The 20,115-nt window shown below is 39.0% G+C and overlaps 1 protein-coding gene across 4 annotated transcripts in view; it reads left to right on the forward strand.

The window, feature by feature from the left end:
• Positions 1-20,115, forward strand: part of CKAP5 (cytoskeleton associated protein 5) — a 97,743-nt gene that overhangs the window by 2,498 nt on the left and 75,130 nt on the right. Inside the window, exon 1 of one of the 4 annotated variants that reach the window (XM_076001962.1) lies at positions 15,190-15,306. The exons of the other annotated variants lie outside the window; for them this stretch is intronic. The gene's annotated coding sequence lies outside the window, so the exon portion shown is untranslated. Of the gene's footprint in view, positions 1-15,189; positions 15,307-20,115 lie in introns of those variants that run through there. 4 annotated transcript variants of the gene reach the window in all.

Raw genomic sequence — 20,115 nt, forward strand, 5'->3', positions numbered from 1 at the left:
TGTCCCCATTATCATAAACAAGGTCTACCTGGCTTGCATATGAAGCATATAGGTTGCTTCATTTGGGCGTTCCTCTTGGGATTTATAGGTGGAGTCAGTCCCCTCCAGGAAGCTAATGATACCAAGTCTATAAAATGAAACAATTCCTTTACATTATATCCCCTGGTTTCAGTAGTTTCTTCATTTTGTCTTTTCACCACTTGGACTATGTGACCAGAGGTCTTAGAAGCACTTTCTTTTGTCCCTGTATAATTTTTCCCTTGGGGAATAGTTTTGAGGCTAGTGGCCAAAGCCCAGATTCACTGAAATCTGAGCTTGGTCTAACATCAAAGTCTAACCCAGAGCTCTCTTTTAATTTCATTTTAGCTATTATAGATAACAATAACCAAGAGATTGAATATTTCACTTTTTTCTTACTAGTTTGCTTTTCCTTATGTATCCAGTGAACCAACTCCCCAGAAATTGGATCTACCTCTAAATTCCACTGATAACTTTTGCCTTTAGCAACTGAGCATAGCACAGCTGCAGCTCTATACCATGGGACCACGTGGCCACCCAAGAATCAAAGGTTCTTCATTCCCATCCTTTTATCCTTTTTCTTCCCAAACCACATGTTTCTGTGAGGAAATCCCAATTCTGACACTAATTCTGAGAATATAGGAATGACAAACTTAGTTTATCTTATACTCTCACAACACAAAATCCTCTGCAGCCTCTGATGTGTGGGGGTTTTTCCTCATGCACCAAACAAGTAGTCCTACAGCAGTGGCCACCAGTTGGATGTCCTCTAATTCAATTCAATTCTGACACATTCTATGTGGCGGTAGTGGCAGATCCCACAGGTTGAAGGTTTAGTTCCGCAAGACTGCTCCCCACTTCAGTTGCTAATCCAAAGCCCCAGGTTGTTCCATCTGAGCTTCTGACAAACTGACTATAAATGGGAGTTCCCATGACCCACTCCTTGGGTTCGATGAATTTGCTAGAGCCATGAACAGAACTCAGAGAAACACACTTACCAGTTTATTATAAAGGCTATTACAAAGGATTCAGATGAGGAGATGCATAGGGTGAGGTAATAAAGATCTTTCACTGTGCCTTAGGATAGTGTTAAAAATCTTGATGGGGAATGACAACTTTATATTGGAGTAGAGCCAGGCTCTCTTATCCTCTTTTAATGGGATCTCATTCATTCACTCAACAAATATTAAGATTGATGCCTACTGTGTGTTAAACATTGTTCTAGATTCAGGGAATACACTGGTGAACCAGAAAAAGACAAAGCCCCTGACCTAAGGGAGTTTGACAGTTTTATCTCTCAAACAATTTACTGTAGCAAATTGTAGTTTCTATAATCCCTGTGGCTCAGCTCTAGTCCGTGAACAAAATAAATGCTCAAATATTTTTACTAGCAGGTATTGAATGCTCACTGGGTACCATGTATTTTCTTTTTTAATCATCATAATGATTTACAGCTAAGGAGACTGAGTCTTATAAGGATAAGGGTTATACAACTTGTTCAAAATAATAGAACTAAGTTTTAAGAACTAAATTTGAACCTAAGTTAGTCTGTCTCCAGGGCCTTTGCTCTTAACCTATGGTTGTACTATGTGAAGTAATGGGATCTGTTATGAAAAATTTCTGGGTAGAATCTACCCAGAAATACCCAGTATTTTTTTAAAAAAAATACTTCTACCAGAGATAAGATGAAATATGAATGACAAGCATGGTAGTTTTTTTTTTGTTTTTTTTTTTTGAAACAGAGTCTCACTCTGTTGTCCTGGCTAGAGTGCCATGGCATCAGTCCAGCTCACAGCAACCTCAAACTCCTGGGCTCAAGTGATCCTCCTGCCTCAGCCTCCCGAGTAGCTGGGACTATAGGCATGTGCATACCTGGCTATTCTTTTTCTATATATTTTTAGTTGGCCAATTAATTTCTATTTTTAGTAGAGACTGGGGGTCTTGCTCTTGCTCAGGCTGGTCTCGAACTCCTGACCTTGAGCGATCCTCCTGCCTCGGCCTCCCAGGGTGCTAGGATTACAGGTGTGAGCCACTGCGCCTGGCCCTTGGCATGGTAGTTTTTAGAGGGAAGATGGGGCAGTTCAAAATACAGTGTTTACCATATGGGCGGTGGACAACTGTGACAGTTGGGGGGATCAAAGGCGAGCATAAAATGGAGATCTTAATCATGATTGATGGATTCTTTCATGGTCAGTGTTGGAGAGGTTTTTAAATGATCCTGGTATTTTTCCCTCTGGAGTTTAGAATGTTACTTAGCTCATTCCTATCAGGGCAATTATACTGCCTACTTTATACATCTCCATATTAAGCTTATTCTTTTTGTCTTTGCGTTTGCTGTTCTCTGCCTAGAATTTCCCAACCCACTCTCTCCGTACCTCAAGCCTGCATTACAGCTCTACTCAGGTCTCAACTTAAACATCATCTCCTTAAAGAGGCATTTTTCTGAGCTGTCTACTAGAGTGGCCCTCTCAGTCACTTTTACCTCATTTTCCTTTATTTACTTTATGGCATTTATTGTTGTGTGATAGGTTGTTTATTGTTTGCTTGTATGTTGTCTGATTTCCTCATAGAAATGAAAGAGCATACATTTCCTTTTCTATCAAGGTTGCCCTCAGTGCCTCAGACAATGCCTGAAACAAAGTAGGTAGTCAAAGAATATTTGTTGACCAAAATTGACATAGTCTTCTCTATATGATAAAGGAGTAAAGATAGTATATACCTAACCAGTTGGCTGTGTTTTTGACACTTTGGGTGTGAACAGTATCTCAATAGACTAGTTTGGAAAGTCCTCAACTAGGAAAACTAGAAATAACATAGATTTGTTTGTTTTAACTAGGTGGGAAGGTAGATCTGTCTCCCCTCTCCCACCTTTTTTTTTTTTTAGTTTTTAAAAATTTTCTGATTTATAGAAGTTTTGGGAGGTAGTATTCAAATATATTATAGGATGTCCTTCTATTGGAATTTGATGTTTTTCTCATGATTAGACTGGGTTATAGGTTTTTGGCAGGAAGACCACAGAGGTAAAGTGCCATTTTTATCACATCACATCATATTAAGGGTACATACTATCAACATGATTTATGACTTAATACTGACGTTGATTCTCTGGCTGAAGTAGTGTTTGTGAGGTTTCTCAAGTGTTACTTTTTTTTCCCCTCATTTTCCGTACTGTACTCTTTGAAAGGAAGTCACTTTGTGAAGCCTACACATAAGGAGTGGGGAGTTATGCTCCCTGACCTATAGGATAGATATTTACATAATTAATTTGGAATTCTTCTACAAGAGAGATTTGTCTCTCCACATTTATTAGTTTAATCAAGTATTTATATTAATATGGACTCCAAGGATATTTTATAGTTTGGGTTACTTCCAATACTACTTAATTTTGTTGCTCAAATTATTCCAACTTAGTCCATTTAGAGCTCTTAACTGGCTTTTGTTCCCCTTAAAATACCCATATCTGTTTGTGTGTATATTGATTTTTTTTTGGTACTTCCCTATTTTCTGGCAGTACAAAATGCTTAAGATTCATCTTGTATATTTTGTGTACTAGTGCTAGACTCAGCCATTTCCCCAAGGAGCCACCTATTATCTTTATTGCAGAGTGGTAACAGAAACAAGACGTGGGTACTAAGTGTTCTCATTGCTACTGGGGTATTGTTTCTTTTAGGCCCTTTAAATTGACAGAGCAAAGAAATATATGTATATATTTAAGTATATGTACATATGCTTACCCCATGTATATAGACATATCTATAAATATTTCAGGCCAGGCCCGGTGGCTCATGCCTGTAATCCTAGCACTCTGGGAGGCAGGAGGATCGCTCAAGGTCAGGAGTTCGAATCCAGCCTGAGCAAGAGCGAGACCCCGTCTCTACTAAAAATAGAAAGAAATTAATTGGCCAACTAATATATATAGAAAAAAATTAGCCGGGCATGGTGGCGCGTGCCTGTAGTCCCAGCTACTTGGGAGGCTGAGGCAGGAGGATTGCTTGAGCCCAGGAGTTTGAGGTTGCTGTGAGCCAGGCTGATGCCACGGCACTCTAGCCCAGGCAACAGAGTGAGACTCTGTCTCAAAAAAAAAAAAAAAATTTTTTTTAAGTTAAACATGTGTTCTTACTGATATCTCTCTGATCCATTACCACATCGCGCATTCTGGCCTCCTCCCCTTGCTGATCTGTGAATTTCCATTCCAACAGTGAAAAACCTGACTTCCGCCACCCATTTATTTAATTGTTCAGTTCCAATATAAATGAACAGCAATATCAGAATTGTTAACCCATACTCCATAGGGAAAAACTTTACCAATAGAGTACAGTACTTTTGTGTAGTTCCTGTTGCCTTTCGACTTAGACTTACTCAGTTCCAAAGCTACTTAGGTTAGCACCTTTTCCCCTTTTGTTGAGGTGGTTTCATACATATGTATTACAGTTAGATTCTCTTGTCATAGTCTTCATTCTTTTCTGGGATTCTCCTAACCTCCTAAATGACTTTTAAAAATTTGCATATATTAAAGTTCGCTTTTTATGTGATTAAAGGTCTGTGAGTTTTGGCAGACACATAATGCCATTTATCTATTATTATGTTATCATACAGAATAGTTTCACTGCCCTAAAAATCCCCTGTATTTCACCTATTCGTGCCACACCAACCATCAGGCAACCACTAAATATTTTTTAAATTTATTTTTTATTTTTAATTATTGTGAGTACATATTAGTTGTATATCTTTATAGGGTACATGTGATATTTTGGTACATGCATACAATGTGAATGAATCAAATCAGGATAATTGGGGTATCCATCACCTCAGGCATTTGTCATTTCTATATGTTAAAAACATTCCAATTCCACTCTTTTAGTTATTTAAAAATATACCCTAATTTATTATTGTTTATAGTCACTTTGTTGTGCTATCACATCATTCATTCTGTCTAACTATAGTTTTGCACCCATTAACCAACCCCACTTTATACTCCTCCCACCCCTGCTAGAGTGTGTACCGGTGCTAGACTCAGCCTCTGATACCATCATTCATCTTGAGATCAATTGTTTTTCATATTTAGCTTCCACATATGAGTGAGAACATGCAAGATTTGTCTTTCTGTTCTTGGCTTATTTCATGTAACATAATGTTCTCCAATTCTATCCCTATTGTTGCAAATAGCAGGATTTCAATCTTTTTTATAACTATATAATATTCTATTATGTATGTGTACCACAGTTTCTTTATTCATCCATTGATGGACACTTAGGTTAATTCCAAATCTTGGCTATTGTGAATAGTGCTGTAATAAATATGTGAGTGCAGATATCTTTTTGATAGACTGAATTCCCCTCTTTTAGATATATACCCAGCAGTGGGAGTGCAGGATTACATGGTAGTTCTATTTTAATTTTTTGAGGAACCTCCATACTGTTCTCCATAGTTGTTGCACTAAATTACATTCCCACCAACAGAATATGATGAGCATTCCCCTTTCTCCACATCCTTGCCAGTGTTTGTAATTGCCTGTATTTTTTATAAAAGCCATTTTAACTGGGGTGAGATAATATCTCCAACAGCTAAACTTTTTACTGTCACTAAGGTTTTGCCTCTTCCAGAATGTCATATTGGAATCATACCATATGTACCCTTTTTCAGACTGGTTTCTTTCACTTTGTAATATGGTTTGAGATTCTTCCATGTCTTTTTGTGGCTTGATAGCCCATTTCTTTTTATTGCTGAATAATATTCCATTTTGTGGATATACCACATTTTGTTTATCCATTCACCTTTTGAAGGATATCTTGTTTACTTCCTATTTTTGATGGTTATGAACAAAGCTGCTATAAACATGTGCAGATCTTTGTATAGATACAAGTTTTTAATTCAATTGGGTAGATACCTAGGAGCAGATTGTTGGATCATATGTTAAGACTATATTTAGTTTTGTAAGAAACTGCCAAACTGTCTTCCAAAGTGCCCGTACCATTTTACATTCCCTTCAGCAATGAAAGAGTTCCTGTTGCTCCACATTCTTTTTTATTTATTTATATTTTTTAGAGATGGGGGTCTCGGTATATTGCCTAGGCTGGAATGCAGTGGCTGTTTGTAAGTGTGATCATAGCTCACTGCAGCCTCAAACTTCTGGCTATAGCCTCAAACTTCTGGCCTCAAGGAATCCTCTTGCCTCAGCTTCCTGAGTAGCTAGGACGACAGGTGCACATACCACTGTGTCCTGCTCCATATTCTTGGCAGGACATAAGTTTTATCAGTTTTTTGGATTTTAGCCATTCTAGTAGATATGTAGTACTCCCTCCTCTTAAAAATTTTATTTTTCATGACTGACTTTTTTGAAGAGAGATGATAAAGAGGAAACTTTTCAAAAACAAACTTTATTTGGAAATAATTTTAGGTTATTCCAGCAGAAAAGTTACAAAGATGATACACAGAATTCCTGACTACCTCTCAGCCAGCTTCCCCTGTTGTTAACATATTATGTGGTACATTTGTTAAAACTAAGAAACCAACATTGGTGTTACTTTTATTTATTTATTTAAATTTTTTAGAGACAGGGTGTTGCTAATGTTGCCAGGCTAGACTCGAACTTCTGGGTTCAGGCTATCCTCTCACCTCAGCCTCCCAACTAGCTGGGACTATAGATGTGCGCCACCATTCCTGGCTAGTACGTTACTCCAGGGGCCAGGTGTGGTGGCTCACCCCTGTACTCCTAGCACTCTGGGAGGCCAAGGCAGGCGGATCGTTTGAGCTCAGGAGTTTGATACTAACCTGAGCAAGAGTGAGATCCCGTCTCTACTAAAAACTAGAAAGAAATTATATGGACAACTAAAAGTATATATATAAAAAATTAGTCAGTCATGGTGGCACATGCCTGTAGTCCCAGCTACTCGGGAGGCTGAGGCAGAAGGATCGCTTGGGCCCAAGACTTTGAGGTTGCTGTGAGCTAGGCTGATGCCATGGCACTCTAGCCCAGGCAACAAAGCGAGACTGTCTCAAAAAAAAGAAACTCCAGATTTTGTTTGGGTTTCAACAGTTTCCCTATTCATGTTGCCATTCTGTTTCAGGATCCAATTTAGGGTAAAACATTGCATTTAGTGGTCATCTCTCTTAGCCTCTTCTGGTCTTTGGCAGTTTCTGTCTTTCCTAGTTTTCATGACCTTGACAATTTTGAGGAGTACTAGTTAGTTCTTGTAGAATGACTAGTTAGTTGTTGTAGAATAGTACTGTAGAATGTGCCTCCCTTTGGATTTGTCTGATGTATTCCTCATGATTAGTCTAGGATTATGTGTTTTTAGAAAGAATACCACGGAATACCATCATATATCAGAGGTTATGTGATATCCACATGATATCACTGGTGATGTTAACCTTGATACTTGGTTGAGGTAGTTAGTGTTTGCCAGGTTGAGTATTAAAGTTACTGTTTTCTCTTTCTATACTTATTCTTCTGGAAGTGAATCACTAGCCCACCCCCAAAGAGGGTGGAGGAATTAAGTTCCACTTCCTGGAGGAAAGGGTATCTACATGTATTATTTGGAATTCTGTCTCTTGTCTCCCATTTGTTTCTTTATTCAACTATTTATATGGACGTGTGTGTGTGTGTGTGTGTGTGTGTGTGTGTGTTGACTCAGTATTTATTCATACTTTGAGTTATCCATATCCCTTTTTTTCATTTTCTGATACTTTAGGATGCTTCAGGCTTATCTTTGATTTTCCCTACCTCAACCCTAAAATTAGACATTTCACTAAGGAGCTGTGGTTCCTTTTACTTGGTATTTAGAAACCAAGATCTGGCTACTTGGTCTGCTCCTTAATAGTGGGTATCATTGTTTCTAGGCCTTCTCAGCCAAAAGAGCTAGGTAATTTATGTATGTATACTGACCCATATAAGATGCACGTGTGTGTAATTGTTTCTATATCTTTCCATCTGTATTTATATTAAGATAAACATGAGATCATACAGATGTCTCTGACTTTCAGAGAAATTTAGATTATAAACAAATGTCCTCTTGGTAATTTGATTTTTACTGAGATATTTTCCCCTCTAATAATACCTTTTAAGTGCCATAGAAAACACTGTTTTCTTTGACTTGGCAGCAGTAGTTGTTTGTTCCTGGTATATGATCTTTGTTTAGAGATGCATTCAAAGTATAAATTCTGATTCAGCTGGAATGGTCATACATGTCTAGGATAGATGTGATAGCAGATAAGCCATCGTGACGTTGTATCTCTTCAAACATGATTTTTGTTATTAAGAACTTACTTCTCGGCCGGGCGCGGTGGCTCACGCCTGTAATCCTAGCACTTTGGGAGGCCGAGGCGGGTGGATCGCTCAAGGTCAGGAGTTCAAAACCAGCCTGAGCGAGACCCCGTCTCTACCAAAAATAGAAAGAAACTAATTGACCAACTAAAAATATATATACAAAAAATTAGCCGGGCATGGTGGCGCATGCCTGTAGTCCCAGCTACTCAGGAGGCTGAGGCAGTAGGATCGCTGAGCCCAGGAGATTGAGGTTGCTGTGAGCCAGGCTGACGCCACGGCACTCACTCTAGCCTGGGCAACAAAGTGAGACTCTGTCTCAAAAAAAAAAAAAAAAAAAAAAAGAACTTACTTCTCTAATACCTTCATTGTATTTCTTAAATGTTTGTTATTTTATTTATTTATTTGAAACATTTATCTATCTATCTGAAACATGGTCTCACTCTGTAGCCCAGGCTAGGGTGCAGTGGCATCATTATAGCTCACTGCAACTTCAAACTCCTGGACTCAAGTGGTCCTCCTGCCTCAGCCTCCTGATTAGCTAGGACTACAAACATGTGCTACCATACCTGGAGGTTTTATATTATTAAAGTGACTTTAAGAACCCTTCGATAAAGATGAGAAAAAGGTAGTCTCAAATGTTTCTTGAAATGAAATTCATTTGTTTAATGTGGATAGCTTTTTAAAATAACAATAAAGTAGCATTTTACTTATCTGAAAGTCAACTACCGAGAAATAAACCAAAAGTCTTTTCAGCAGCGTAAGTAGATAATCACAAGTTTTCTGACTTCCCTCAAGCATATCCTGCTCACTCTTTTATGCACAATTTCAGCCTATGTGGTTCTTTAAATCAATAGCTAAAATTCGAAAGGGGGCACTGCTATAAGATAACTAGAAGTATTATCTTGATTATAAAGATTGAGAAAGGAAAGCTATATGAAATATAAAGCATTAGAACTCAAAGAAGCCCCCCTGGGGCCATTTCATTTTGGTGCAAAGTCCCTCATACCTTTGTAGTAGTAGTTCTTAAGGGTATTGCCGTATTGATTTTTCCAAATGGCGTATCCTAAAAAGTTTAAATGATAATTACCGTGTTTCCCGAAAATAAGACCTACCCATAAAATATAAGCCCTAGCAGGATTTCTAAGCATTTGCGCAATATAAGCCCTAACACAAAAATAAGACCTAGTGATGGGCGTGGCTACGCAGCATATCTGCACAACCTATGCATTTCGTCACAGAGTGGTAAAGAAGATGAGCAGCCCTTCTCATCTGCCCTATGAGAGCTCTATTGGTCGACATGAGAGATTGGGGCTAAGGGTCCTAAAGGAAATAGAGTTGCAAGAAATTCAGGATGGTATTTGGGGTTTGGAGAGTTATGATGATGTTCCAGAAGAAGACGACTTAGCTATATTTGAATAAATGTAGATTGTTGTACCATACTTAAAAAAAATAACACATCCTCTGAAAATAAGCCCTAGGGTGTCATGAGGAAAAATAAATATAAGACCCTGTCTTATTTTCGGGGAAACACGGTAGTATACTTTAACAAGACTTGGGAGGCTTATATAGTTTTTTAGGCTTATGTGAAAAAAAGTTTGGCTGGGTGCGATGGCTCACACCTGTAATTCTAGTACTCTGGGAGGCCAAGGTTAGAGGATTTCTTGAGGTCAGGAGTTCAAGACCAGGCTGGGCGCGGTGGCTCACGCCTGTAATCCTAGCACTCTGGGAGGCCGAGGTGGGTGGATTGGTCGAGGTCAGGAGTTCAAAACTAGCCTGAGCAAGAGCGAGAGAGACCCCATCTCTACTATAAATAGAAAGAAATTAATTGGCCAACTAATATATATAGAAAAAATTAGCCAGGCATGGTGGTGCATGCCTGGCTACTCGGGAGGCTGAGGCAGTAGGATTGCTTGAGCCCAGGAGATTGAGGTTGCTGTGAGCTAGGCTGACACCACAGCACTCACTCTAGCCTGAGTAACAAAGTAAGACCCTGTCTCTACTAAAAATAGAAAAAAATTAGCCAGATGTTGTGGCATGCACCTGTAGTCCCAGCTATTCCAGAGGCTGAGGCAGGAGGATTGCTGGAGCCCAGGAGTTTGAGGTTGCAGTAAGCTACAATGATGCCATTCCTCTCTACCTGGGATGACAGAGCAAGACTCTGTCTCAAAAAAAAACCCAAAGTTACATAAATAGTTGATATTCCAGGGATAAACCTCTGATACCTGGCAAAGTTGGCTTTCTAGAACATCTCCTATCCTAATCAGTTTTGCCACAATTTGCCATATTTTTTTCCTTTTTTGTATTTGTAGTGCTTGTTTCTCTGTCATTGCATGTTCTTACCCACTTGCAGTATGAAGTCTTTTGTTTATAGATTTTAGGAATATTATCAATATTGTAATTCCATACTTGCTTTTGGTCCTTTTTATGGGGTACATTCCTTTAAAAAAAATGTCACGAGAACCTCCTAATATGGAACTAGCCTGGGTGCTTCATTTGTGACTAAAGACCAAATCCATATCAGAAATTTCAGTGCAGTAAACAAAATGTTTTTGCACTTTAGAGCTGCAGTTCTCAACCCCTGGCTGAGTCCCACTACCGGTCCATGGTCTGTTAGAAAACAGGCCACTCATCACTGCCTGAACTCTGCACATCCTCTCCCCACCCACAACACCCCACCCCACCCCACCCCAGCCCCTGACTCCGGATCCATGGAAAAATTGTCTTCCATGAAATTGGTCCCTGGTGCAAGAAAAGATTGGGGACCACTGCTTTAAAGGACTGCTTACTAATTTTGGGCACTGTGTGTTTAATATGGGAGATTCTTCCAAACATATGGACAGTCCCCTTGAGTATTACCAAATGGCAAACGATTTGTTTAATAGTGAACCTGCTTTCTGAAGGATAAAAAGGAATAGATTGCTTGTACACTGAAAGAAGCACGTATTTTTTAGACCAGAAAGGACTTGCCTTACTTGGTCCTAAGAACTATAACCTGACTTAGACCTGTCTTGAACCAGAGGACTGAAATACGGGTTTATTTCAGTAAACACCTGTAATCCCAGCACTTTGGTAGGCTGAGATGGGATGATCATTTGAGGCCAGGAGCTTCAGACCACCCTGAACAACATAGCAAGACCCTCATCTCTGCAAATAAAAAAAGTTTAGAAATTAGCTGGGCGTGATGGCGCACGCCTGTAGTCCTAGTTACTGAAGAGGCTGAGACAGGAGGATCGTTTGAGACCAGCCTGAGTAACATAACAAGACCCCATTTTTACAAATAAAATTAAAAAATTAGCCCGTAAGTGACAAGTGCCTGTAGTCCCAGCTACTTGAGAGGCTGAGGCAGGAGAATCTCTTGAGCCTAAGAGTTTGAGGTTGTAATGTGCTATAATGATGCCACTGTGCTGTAGCTGGGGCAACTGAGCAAGACTCTGTCTCAAAATTTTTTATAAGATGGAGTCTTGCAATGTTGCCCAAGCTGGTCTCAAACTCCTGGCCTCAAGTGATCTTCCCACCTCAGCCTCCCAAAGTGCTGAGATTACAGGTGTGAGCCACCTCACCCAGCCAGGTTAACCATTTTCTATGGATCCTTACAGAAAAATTTTTATGTATATTCAAACATGTATAATATGTTCATTTCCTGTGGCTACTGTAACAAATTACCACCAGTTTGGCTGCTTAAAACAGCAGAATTTGTTCTCTCACAGTTCTGGAGGCCATAAGACTCTAAAATGAGTATTATGCACCTGACACCAAGGTGTCAGCAGGGCCACACTCCCTCCAAAGGCTCTAGGAGAGAATTGGTTCCTTACCTTTTCCAGCTTCTGGTGGCTGCTGGCATTGCTTGGCTTGTGGCCACCTTACTCCAGCCTCTTCTAATCTTTCTCTGATCCGTCTACATATCACCTTTTCTGTTGTGTGTCAAATCTCCTTCCGTCTTTCTCATAAGGATATATGTGATTGCATTTAGGGCCCGCCCAGACAAACTAGGATAATTCCATCTCAAGATCTTTGATGAAATCACGTCTGCAAAGACTCTTTTTCCAAATAAGGTATTAATAGCATATACAAATTCTGATGTCTTTGGGGATCATTATCGGCCCACCACAAGTGTATATATTTTTTTTTTTTTTTTTTTAGACAGTCTCGCTTTGTTGCCCAGGCTAGAGTGAGTGCTGTGGTGTCAGCTTAGTTCACAGCAACCTCAAACTCCTGGGCTAAAGCAATCCTGCTGCCTCAGCCTCCCAGGTAGCTGGAACTACAGGCATGCGCCACCATGCCCGGTTAATTTTTTCTATATATATTAGTTGGCTAATTAATTTCTTTCTATTTATAGTAGAGATGGGGTCTTGCTCTTGCTCAGGCTGGTTTCGAACTCCTGACCTCAAGCAATCTGCCCACCTTGGCCTTGTCTTTATTGTTTATTTAGAACAAAAAAGGGATTAAACTTCATATTCTGTCTTGCAACTTTCTTTTTTAAACTTAATAATAGATTTCTTACACATTGGTACATTTGACCCTTGAACAACACTGGAGTTAGGGATTCCCCCTCCCCACCCATGGTCAAAACTTCACTTACAACTTTGGGCATCTCCCAAACTTAACCACTAATAACCTACTGTTAACCGGGAGCCTTACCAATAACAAACAGTGGATTAACACATATTTTGTATGGTATATGTATTACATACTGTATTCTTACAATAAAATAAGCAGAGAAAATATTATTAAGAAAATCATAAGGAAGAGAAAATATATTTACTAAATGGAACTGGGTCAATGTAAAGGTCTTCATCCTTGTCTTCACAATGAGTAGACTGAGAAAGAGAAGGGGTTGGTTTTGCTGTCTTAGGGATTGCAGAGGTAGAAGAAAATCCACATACGAGCCAACCTGTGCCATTTGAACCCATGTTCAAGGGTCAACTGTAGTTATTTAGTATATACTTACTTTAGTCTTTATTATCTTTTTTCCCCTTAAATACCTACAGAGCATTTTGAGTCTCACTTTTATTTTGTGGTAAAAAAAATAACAACATAAAATTTACCATCTTAACCATTTTTAAGTGTACAGTTCTCATTAGTGTTAAGAATATTCACATTGTTATGAAACAGATCTCCAGAACTTTCTCATTTTGCTAATCTGAAACTCTATATCCGCTAAGTAATTCTCCTTTTCCCTTTCCCCTTCAGTGCCTGGTTACCACCATTTTCTGTTTCTGTGAGTTTGACTACTTTACATACCTGGTATAAGTGGAATCATACAATATTTGCCTTTTGGGGGGATATTCAGTGGATTTTTTCTCTCTAATTTTTAATTCACTCATAAGCACAACACTGGGTATTATCCATTTATGTGTGTGTGCACACACATGCTTATTGCAGTTACCTGGACTTGTACGTCACTAGAATGCTATATAACAGAAAATATTGGTCATACCTTTTGTGATAACAATTTATTGAGTATTTGTTTTGTATCACACGTTGGGAGAAAAAGATAATTAAGATACATGCCAGCCTTTGCCCTTGGGGTGCTCAAAATCTGATGAGAAAGGCTTTTCTGGAAACTATTACCTTTAGAACAGTGTGATAAGGTTGTTGGAAATATAACAAAAGAAGGTCTTAATTACCTGATTCAGAAGTATTGATCACAGTTATGTGCACTGTAGAATAAGATTGTATTGGCAGTTCAAAATCAGGCTATTTAAATCCTAATCAGTCTCTTTTTTTACTTGACAATTTTAGTCTAGAATTCTCTAAAACCTTCAGAAAAAGGGTCACCTGGGTCTGCTTGCTAGCAGAGCAGTCTTTATGCTGTCCTTTGAATCTAAATTTCTACTTGAATCCCTACCTGTGCTCGTATCTGGTCCCCTTTTTGGATATAGTGACAGTGGTCATGTATTAGGGATAGTCCAGTTTGGGATAGATGTTAGATTACTTAACCTCACTACATTGATTCCCATACTGATCTCATGATGGCCTATGGCTTTAGTAAGGTGTGTTTATTCATCTAAATTAGATGGAGAAATATAGACTTAAGAATCACATACATCTCATTCCTGTTGGTGTGATGGAAACATAAAATACAGTCAAACCTTGTAAACTAAGATTGAGGAAAAACTCCTCCTATGAAAGTTAAAACTCATTGATAACCTTTGGAGATCTCATAGACCAAAACTGAACTCCCTGAGATATTAATGCAGTTTCTATTACAATTTTCTTAACTATTCATATTAAGTTAGCTGACTGTGTATCATAATTGTATTTGCATGTAAGATTTCTTTACCTAACTAGACTTGTAGTGACTTCTTGCCCAGTTTTTGAAAGATCACATTTTCTCACAAGAAGAGAATGGTTATTTTTTTTCCCACTTCCTATTACCTTCCTACTCATCTTGTATCATTGTCTAGGATTCCTCGTGTTGTGAAGAAGGAAGTCGGTTAAAGGGTGAGGTGAAGCATTATACAGGCTGCAGGAATTATTTTCTGGGCCTTTTGAGTTGCCATTTGAAGAACTGCTCAAGTCTAAGGGAGGTTAATAGAATAAGCAGCTTACATATAATGAGGGGCTATCTATTTACTCTGATGCTTTACCTATTAGCTGCAGTAATATTTTTCACCCTTGGAGGAGGGATTAGGATTGTGATAGTGGGAGCTGGTCATCTCCTTTGTCTCCGGAACATTACCTTATGTTACGACGAAAAAAAGAGATCCACCCAACTGCGATGGAGTATTCTTAGTTGGGCCTTCATTTGCCTCTTGCCTTAGCCTGTGAGCTGTAAGCAGCGACCTGAGGCCTGCAAACCCCTGGGCGAAGGTGTGCGCGGTCCCTTTAAGCCTTAAGTGTGTGCGGGGAGGGGTCCTGTGGGTGGGGCGGGCACTCTGACAGCGGCGCTCTGGGCCCCGCCCCCGGAGGAGGTGTTTCCCAGCGGCCCGCCGCACCAATGCTGCCGCTGCTGCTTGCCTGGTTTTCCTGCTGATCCCGCTCGGACCTTAGGTCCCCCGACCTCTCCCTGCCCGGGGAGCGTAAGTGTCAAACTGCAGGCGAGGGGCAAATGTCCTGCGTCCGTGCCGGAAGTCCTGGTGCACAGTACGGGGACTTTTCTGGCCTATCAGAGGCAAAGGCGGCGAAAGAGCGTAAACAATGCCGGCTGCAGTGAGCTAAAGCCTGGGCATCTGCTCTACTTCTGGGTGGTGACAGTGGCCCTAGGGTGTTTGTTTGGATATGCAGTGGGTGAGCAGTCCCCAAGACCTGGCTTTGCCTCATCCTGGTTCCTACTTGGGGTGAGGAGAGGATTGCCTTTACCAGAGTATAACCCAGTTCCGCTGCATGGGTGGAGCTGAATCTACTGCCCTGGGCCTTGGGACCTTAGCCTGGTATTTGGAGACCTGGGTCGCTTCGGGATGAGTAAGCATTGGGTTTTTGAGCTATCTTGGTGCAGTTGAGTGATAACTCTCAAAGTTGTTCTAATTCACAGCCAGGTTTAGCTTTCCATTTCCCCAGAGGCCTGTGTTGGTATCCGGTCCCCTTTTTGGATACAGTGACAGTGGTCATGTATTAGGGATAGTCCAGTTAACCTTCTTTCCTGCTGATATGAATAGCACAATGTGAAAGAGACAGCTCTTTACTACTCTCATCTCTGAAGGAATTTGTGGGAGGCCACCGTCCCAGGACTAGGAAAACAAATGCACTGAAGTTTGTTGAGACAATCTGCTATAGAAGCAGTTCAGATTTCTGGTCTCTTGACTATGCAGAATACTCTAGCAAGAGGATAGCACTTGTCCTTGTTAATGGGGAATACCTGGAGGCAATGAGGTTTTTTAAATTTGAGGTAAAGGCTTGTCATTTTTGCTACCTGCTACTTAGAGATGGGATTTAGTGTCTCTGGCCAAATAATAAAAATCTTAAATTTTCTACAACAATTACATAATTATTCTTTAATACAGTTATCTTTCCTATAAATGGATTAAGTAAAGATTTCTAGGCATGTATGAGCATTCTGTTTTATCTTTGCTTATAATTAATTTTTTTTTAATGAGTCTCATCACACCTCAGTGAATCTTTCAAAGGAGTTGCTTTTGATTGGGCAGAAATTTTCCTCAAACTTGCCTTAGACTCATTTTGTGCTACTACTGTAGCATCTCCTTAGCCAGAAATGAGAGTCCAGGAATGGTAATCAAATCCAGATCTCTTGTATTGTGATAGTGAAGAGCTTTTGTAGGTCAAGAGCTTGGGAATTTGCCATAAAATAGTTGTATTGCCAATGCTTCTTTCTAAGTAGAAGGCTAAAACAATCCGTTTAGTAGCTCTATAATTACTCTTATAGATCTCAAAATACAGTAATTTAAAATAGAATAACACCACACTTGGGCCCTTGGATGGTAGGGAACATTGGTGGGCTGCGAGGTAGGAGACAGCTTTTAGGCCTAGCTCTAATATTACTTAGTCTCTCTGTCCCTTACTTTTAGCTGGTTGATGAATTGAAAATGCATAGATTGCTGTGGTCTCTATTTTATGATGGCACATAATGAGTATTTAATAGGAAATTTGTTATTTACTTGGAGACTAAGCTGTAAAATCAGACTGTTTGGAATTTCTTCTACCTTTATGTATAACCTTGAAAATATTTCTTAACCTCTGGTCTAAAAATAAACAGTTATATCTAAACCTTTTTCAGCAACAGTGTGGATTATATGGTACTTGGGCTCTTTGGAAGACATTTTTAGATAGATAGGTGGTGTGTGATTGTAATATTTCTGTAAAACAGATTTATTTTAGCTGGCCTCCTTGCTTTTGTCTTGTTTTAGACTGGGATAAAACCTCCTGAGAGATCTGAATAATTGAAATTTCCGAATATTTGTGGGGACTAGATTGAATGAACTATAATAAGCATTATGTATAGTTCAAATTAATTTTATTAATGGTTCTTTGTTGGCAATTTTATTTGCTCTTAATGCATCAAATTCTGCTATTTAATGAAAACTTGGTTTCTTATGTCTGTGTTTATAAAATCCAGACCCCTCTGTTCATCTCTACTGCCACTTCCAACCACTTGAAAATCATATTTCTCATATCTGAAACCAAACTCATCATATTCCTCAAGTTTCCCCCACTCCACCCAAAATAAACAATCCAGAACTTTCTTCTGATGTATTTTTCTGTCATTAGCACCATTATTCTCCCTGTCTCTCAAACTGGAGCCTCTTGCTCCCTACTAGACGCTTCTTCCCCTTAGTCCCATATCCTTAGTTGCTAAGAGTTATCGATTCTACCTCTTTAATATAACCCTCTTCAGTCTCTCCTTCCCACCCTTTCTGTTCCTACTGTCAAAGACCCTTAGTTCTGGCTCCTATTCGTCTTAGCCCTGTAGTACTACAATAATTTTTTATCAAGACTCTACTTTCTATCCCTTCCAATTCATTCTACATAGATTTTTCTAAAATAGATAAGATCGTGCTTCAATTCATCAGTATTCCCTGCTGTTTAGCTTAATATTAACAATTATCTCCATGATCTGACCTTGGTGTACCTTTCTGGTCTTATACTCTAATAAATGAAGCCATTCATGTTCTCTAAACATGATCAGTACTTTCCTATCTCTAAGACTTTGCCTTTCTTGTTTCCTCAGTCTAGAATATCTCCCATTGCACTCCAGTGTTCTAAAAAATTCTACCTAACACTGAGTTCAAATGCCATCCTTTCTATGTTGTCTTCACTAACCATCCCTTACTCACTGGTGGTCAGTCCCATCTTTATATTCCCATAACCCATATTTGTCCCCTGCTTATGGCACTTTCCACATACAATATATTTTGTATTATTTTGTTTATATGTCTTCTTTGTACTACTGTGAACTCTTTGAGGACATCATGGTTTACACATAGGAAAATACAGTGGATTAATACTTTAGGTAAATTGGAATGGAATAATCTGTTAATAAATCCTATTAGAAAGGACTCTAACCTTTACAGCCAACCCATGTACATGTAAAATGTTTGGTATCTTTAACAAGTCATTTTTATCTCCTCAGGACTTTTGTTAGTAAACATTATAACTTTGTTTTTTTAAACATATTTAGTTTACCTACTATATTATTTACCCATCGAAAGTGTACAATTCAGTGGCCGTTAGTGTATTCATAGATTTGTGTAACCATCACCATAATCAATTTGAGAACATTTTCATCCCCCCCCCTTTTTTTGAGACAGAGTCTCACTTTGTTGCCCAGGCTAGAGTGAGTGCCATGGCATCAGCCTAGCTCACAGCAACCTCAAACTCTTGGGCTCAAGCAATCCTCCTGCCTCAGCCTCCCGAGTACCTGGGACCACAGGCATGCGCCACCATGCCTGGCTAATTTTTTCTGTATATATTAGTTGGCCAATTAATTTATTTCTATTTATAGTAGAGACGGGGTCTTGCTCTTGCTCAGGCTGGTTTTGAACTCCTGACTTCGAGCTATCCGCCCACCTTGGCCTTCCAGAGTACTAGGATTACAGGCGTGAGTCACTGCTCCCGGCCTCATCCCCCTAAAAAGAAACTTTCACATCCCTTAGCCATCACCACCCTAATACCATAAAACACTCCAGTCCTAGGCAACCACAGATCTACTTTCTTTGCCTGTTCTGGACATTTTATCTGTACGGAATCATATATGTGGTCCTTTGTGAATGACTTCTTTTACCTAGCATAATGATTTCTAGATTCATCCGTGTTATAGTGTGTATCAGTACTTCATTTCTTTATGCTGCTAAATAATATTCCACTGTATGGATTTACCACATTTTATTAGTTGAGGAACCTTTTTTTGGCTATTATCAATGATTTTAATTTGCTGTACATATTGAAAACATTACTATATTTCTCTAAAGAGATTATTCAGGCTTTAACTTGTATGACCTTTTGTGAAACTGAATTTTTAAATCTACCATTTTATACTGACTCTGAGGTTCCTCTTTATTTCTTTGTATTTTCTGAATGTTCCCAAGGACTTTATCTACCTTTATGATAATTGTTAGAGGCAAAGTTTAGCTTTCAAATAAGTAGTCACTTTAATCTCAAGGAACAGTTTTTCTTTTCAACTGGTAGAATCAACTCTCAATGGAATAACAGTTGCCAGGGGTAGGGGTTGCACTGCCTGGATCACCCTAAATCACACTTAAACCTTGGTCATTCCTCTCTTGTCCACAGGCAGATTAACAGTGTTGTAAGGCCTAGCTGGTAGTTAAGCTTGATTATTAGGCAGCTTTTGATTAGGAGTGATTCTCTTTCCAACATCTAAATCCTTTTGGGGCAAATAAATTTGTCTTTTACATACACTGTCATTTATTCTTTATATTTTCATTGAGCTAGGTAATCACCAAAATACATCTTTTTATTTATAAAGTGTGAATAGTTTTCAGTGTATATTTGTTTAGAAACGATATGTAGATGCATTGTAGTAGTAGTAATCTTACTAAACTAGGAATCAAAGAAAACTCTTCTAGGCCACTCTACCCTACTTAAGTGACCTTAGGCAAGACACTTAACCTCACTAAATATCCCTTTATATAAAAAGAGGATAATGATACTTGCTTTATGTCACTTTTTTTTTTTTAGCTTTGTGAGGATACCGATGAATAAGACAAAGCTCTTGCTCAAGAGAATCTCATAGTTTAGTAAGGAAGAGCCACATAACTAAGAAAAATACCAAAAATGAAAAAGAAAGAAACCAAAATGAAGTAGTATAACAATGTACTTGTATATATTAGGAAATATATAGAACTGATTAAATGTATTCCTCACTACATTATCAAATAAGAGAATCGTCAAAATAATTGTAAAATATAAAGTGCTAT

This window comes from Microcebus murinus, chromosome 4 (genome assembly GCF_040939455.1).
Source record: "Microcebus murinus isolate Inina chromosome 4, M.murinus_Inina_mat1.0, whole genome shotgun sequence".
Lineage (NCBI taxonomy): Eukaryota > Metazoa > Chordata > Mammalia > Primates > Cheirogaleidae > Microcebus > Microcebus murinus.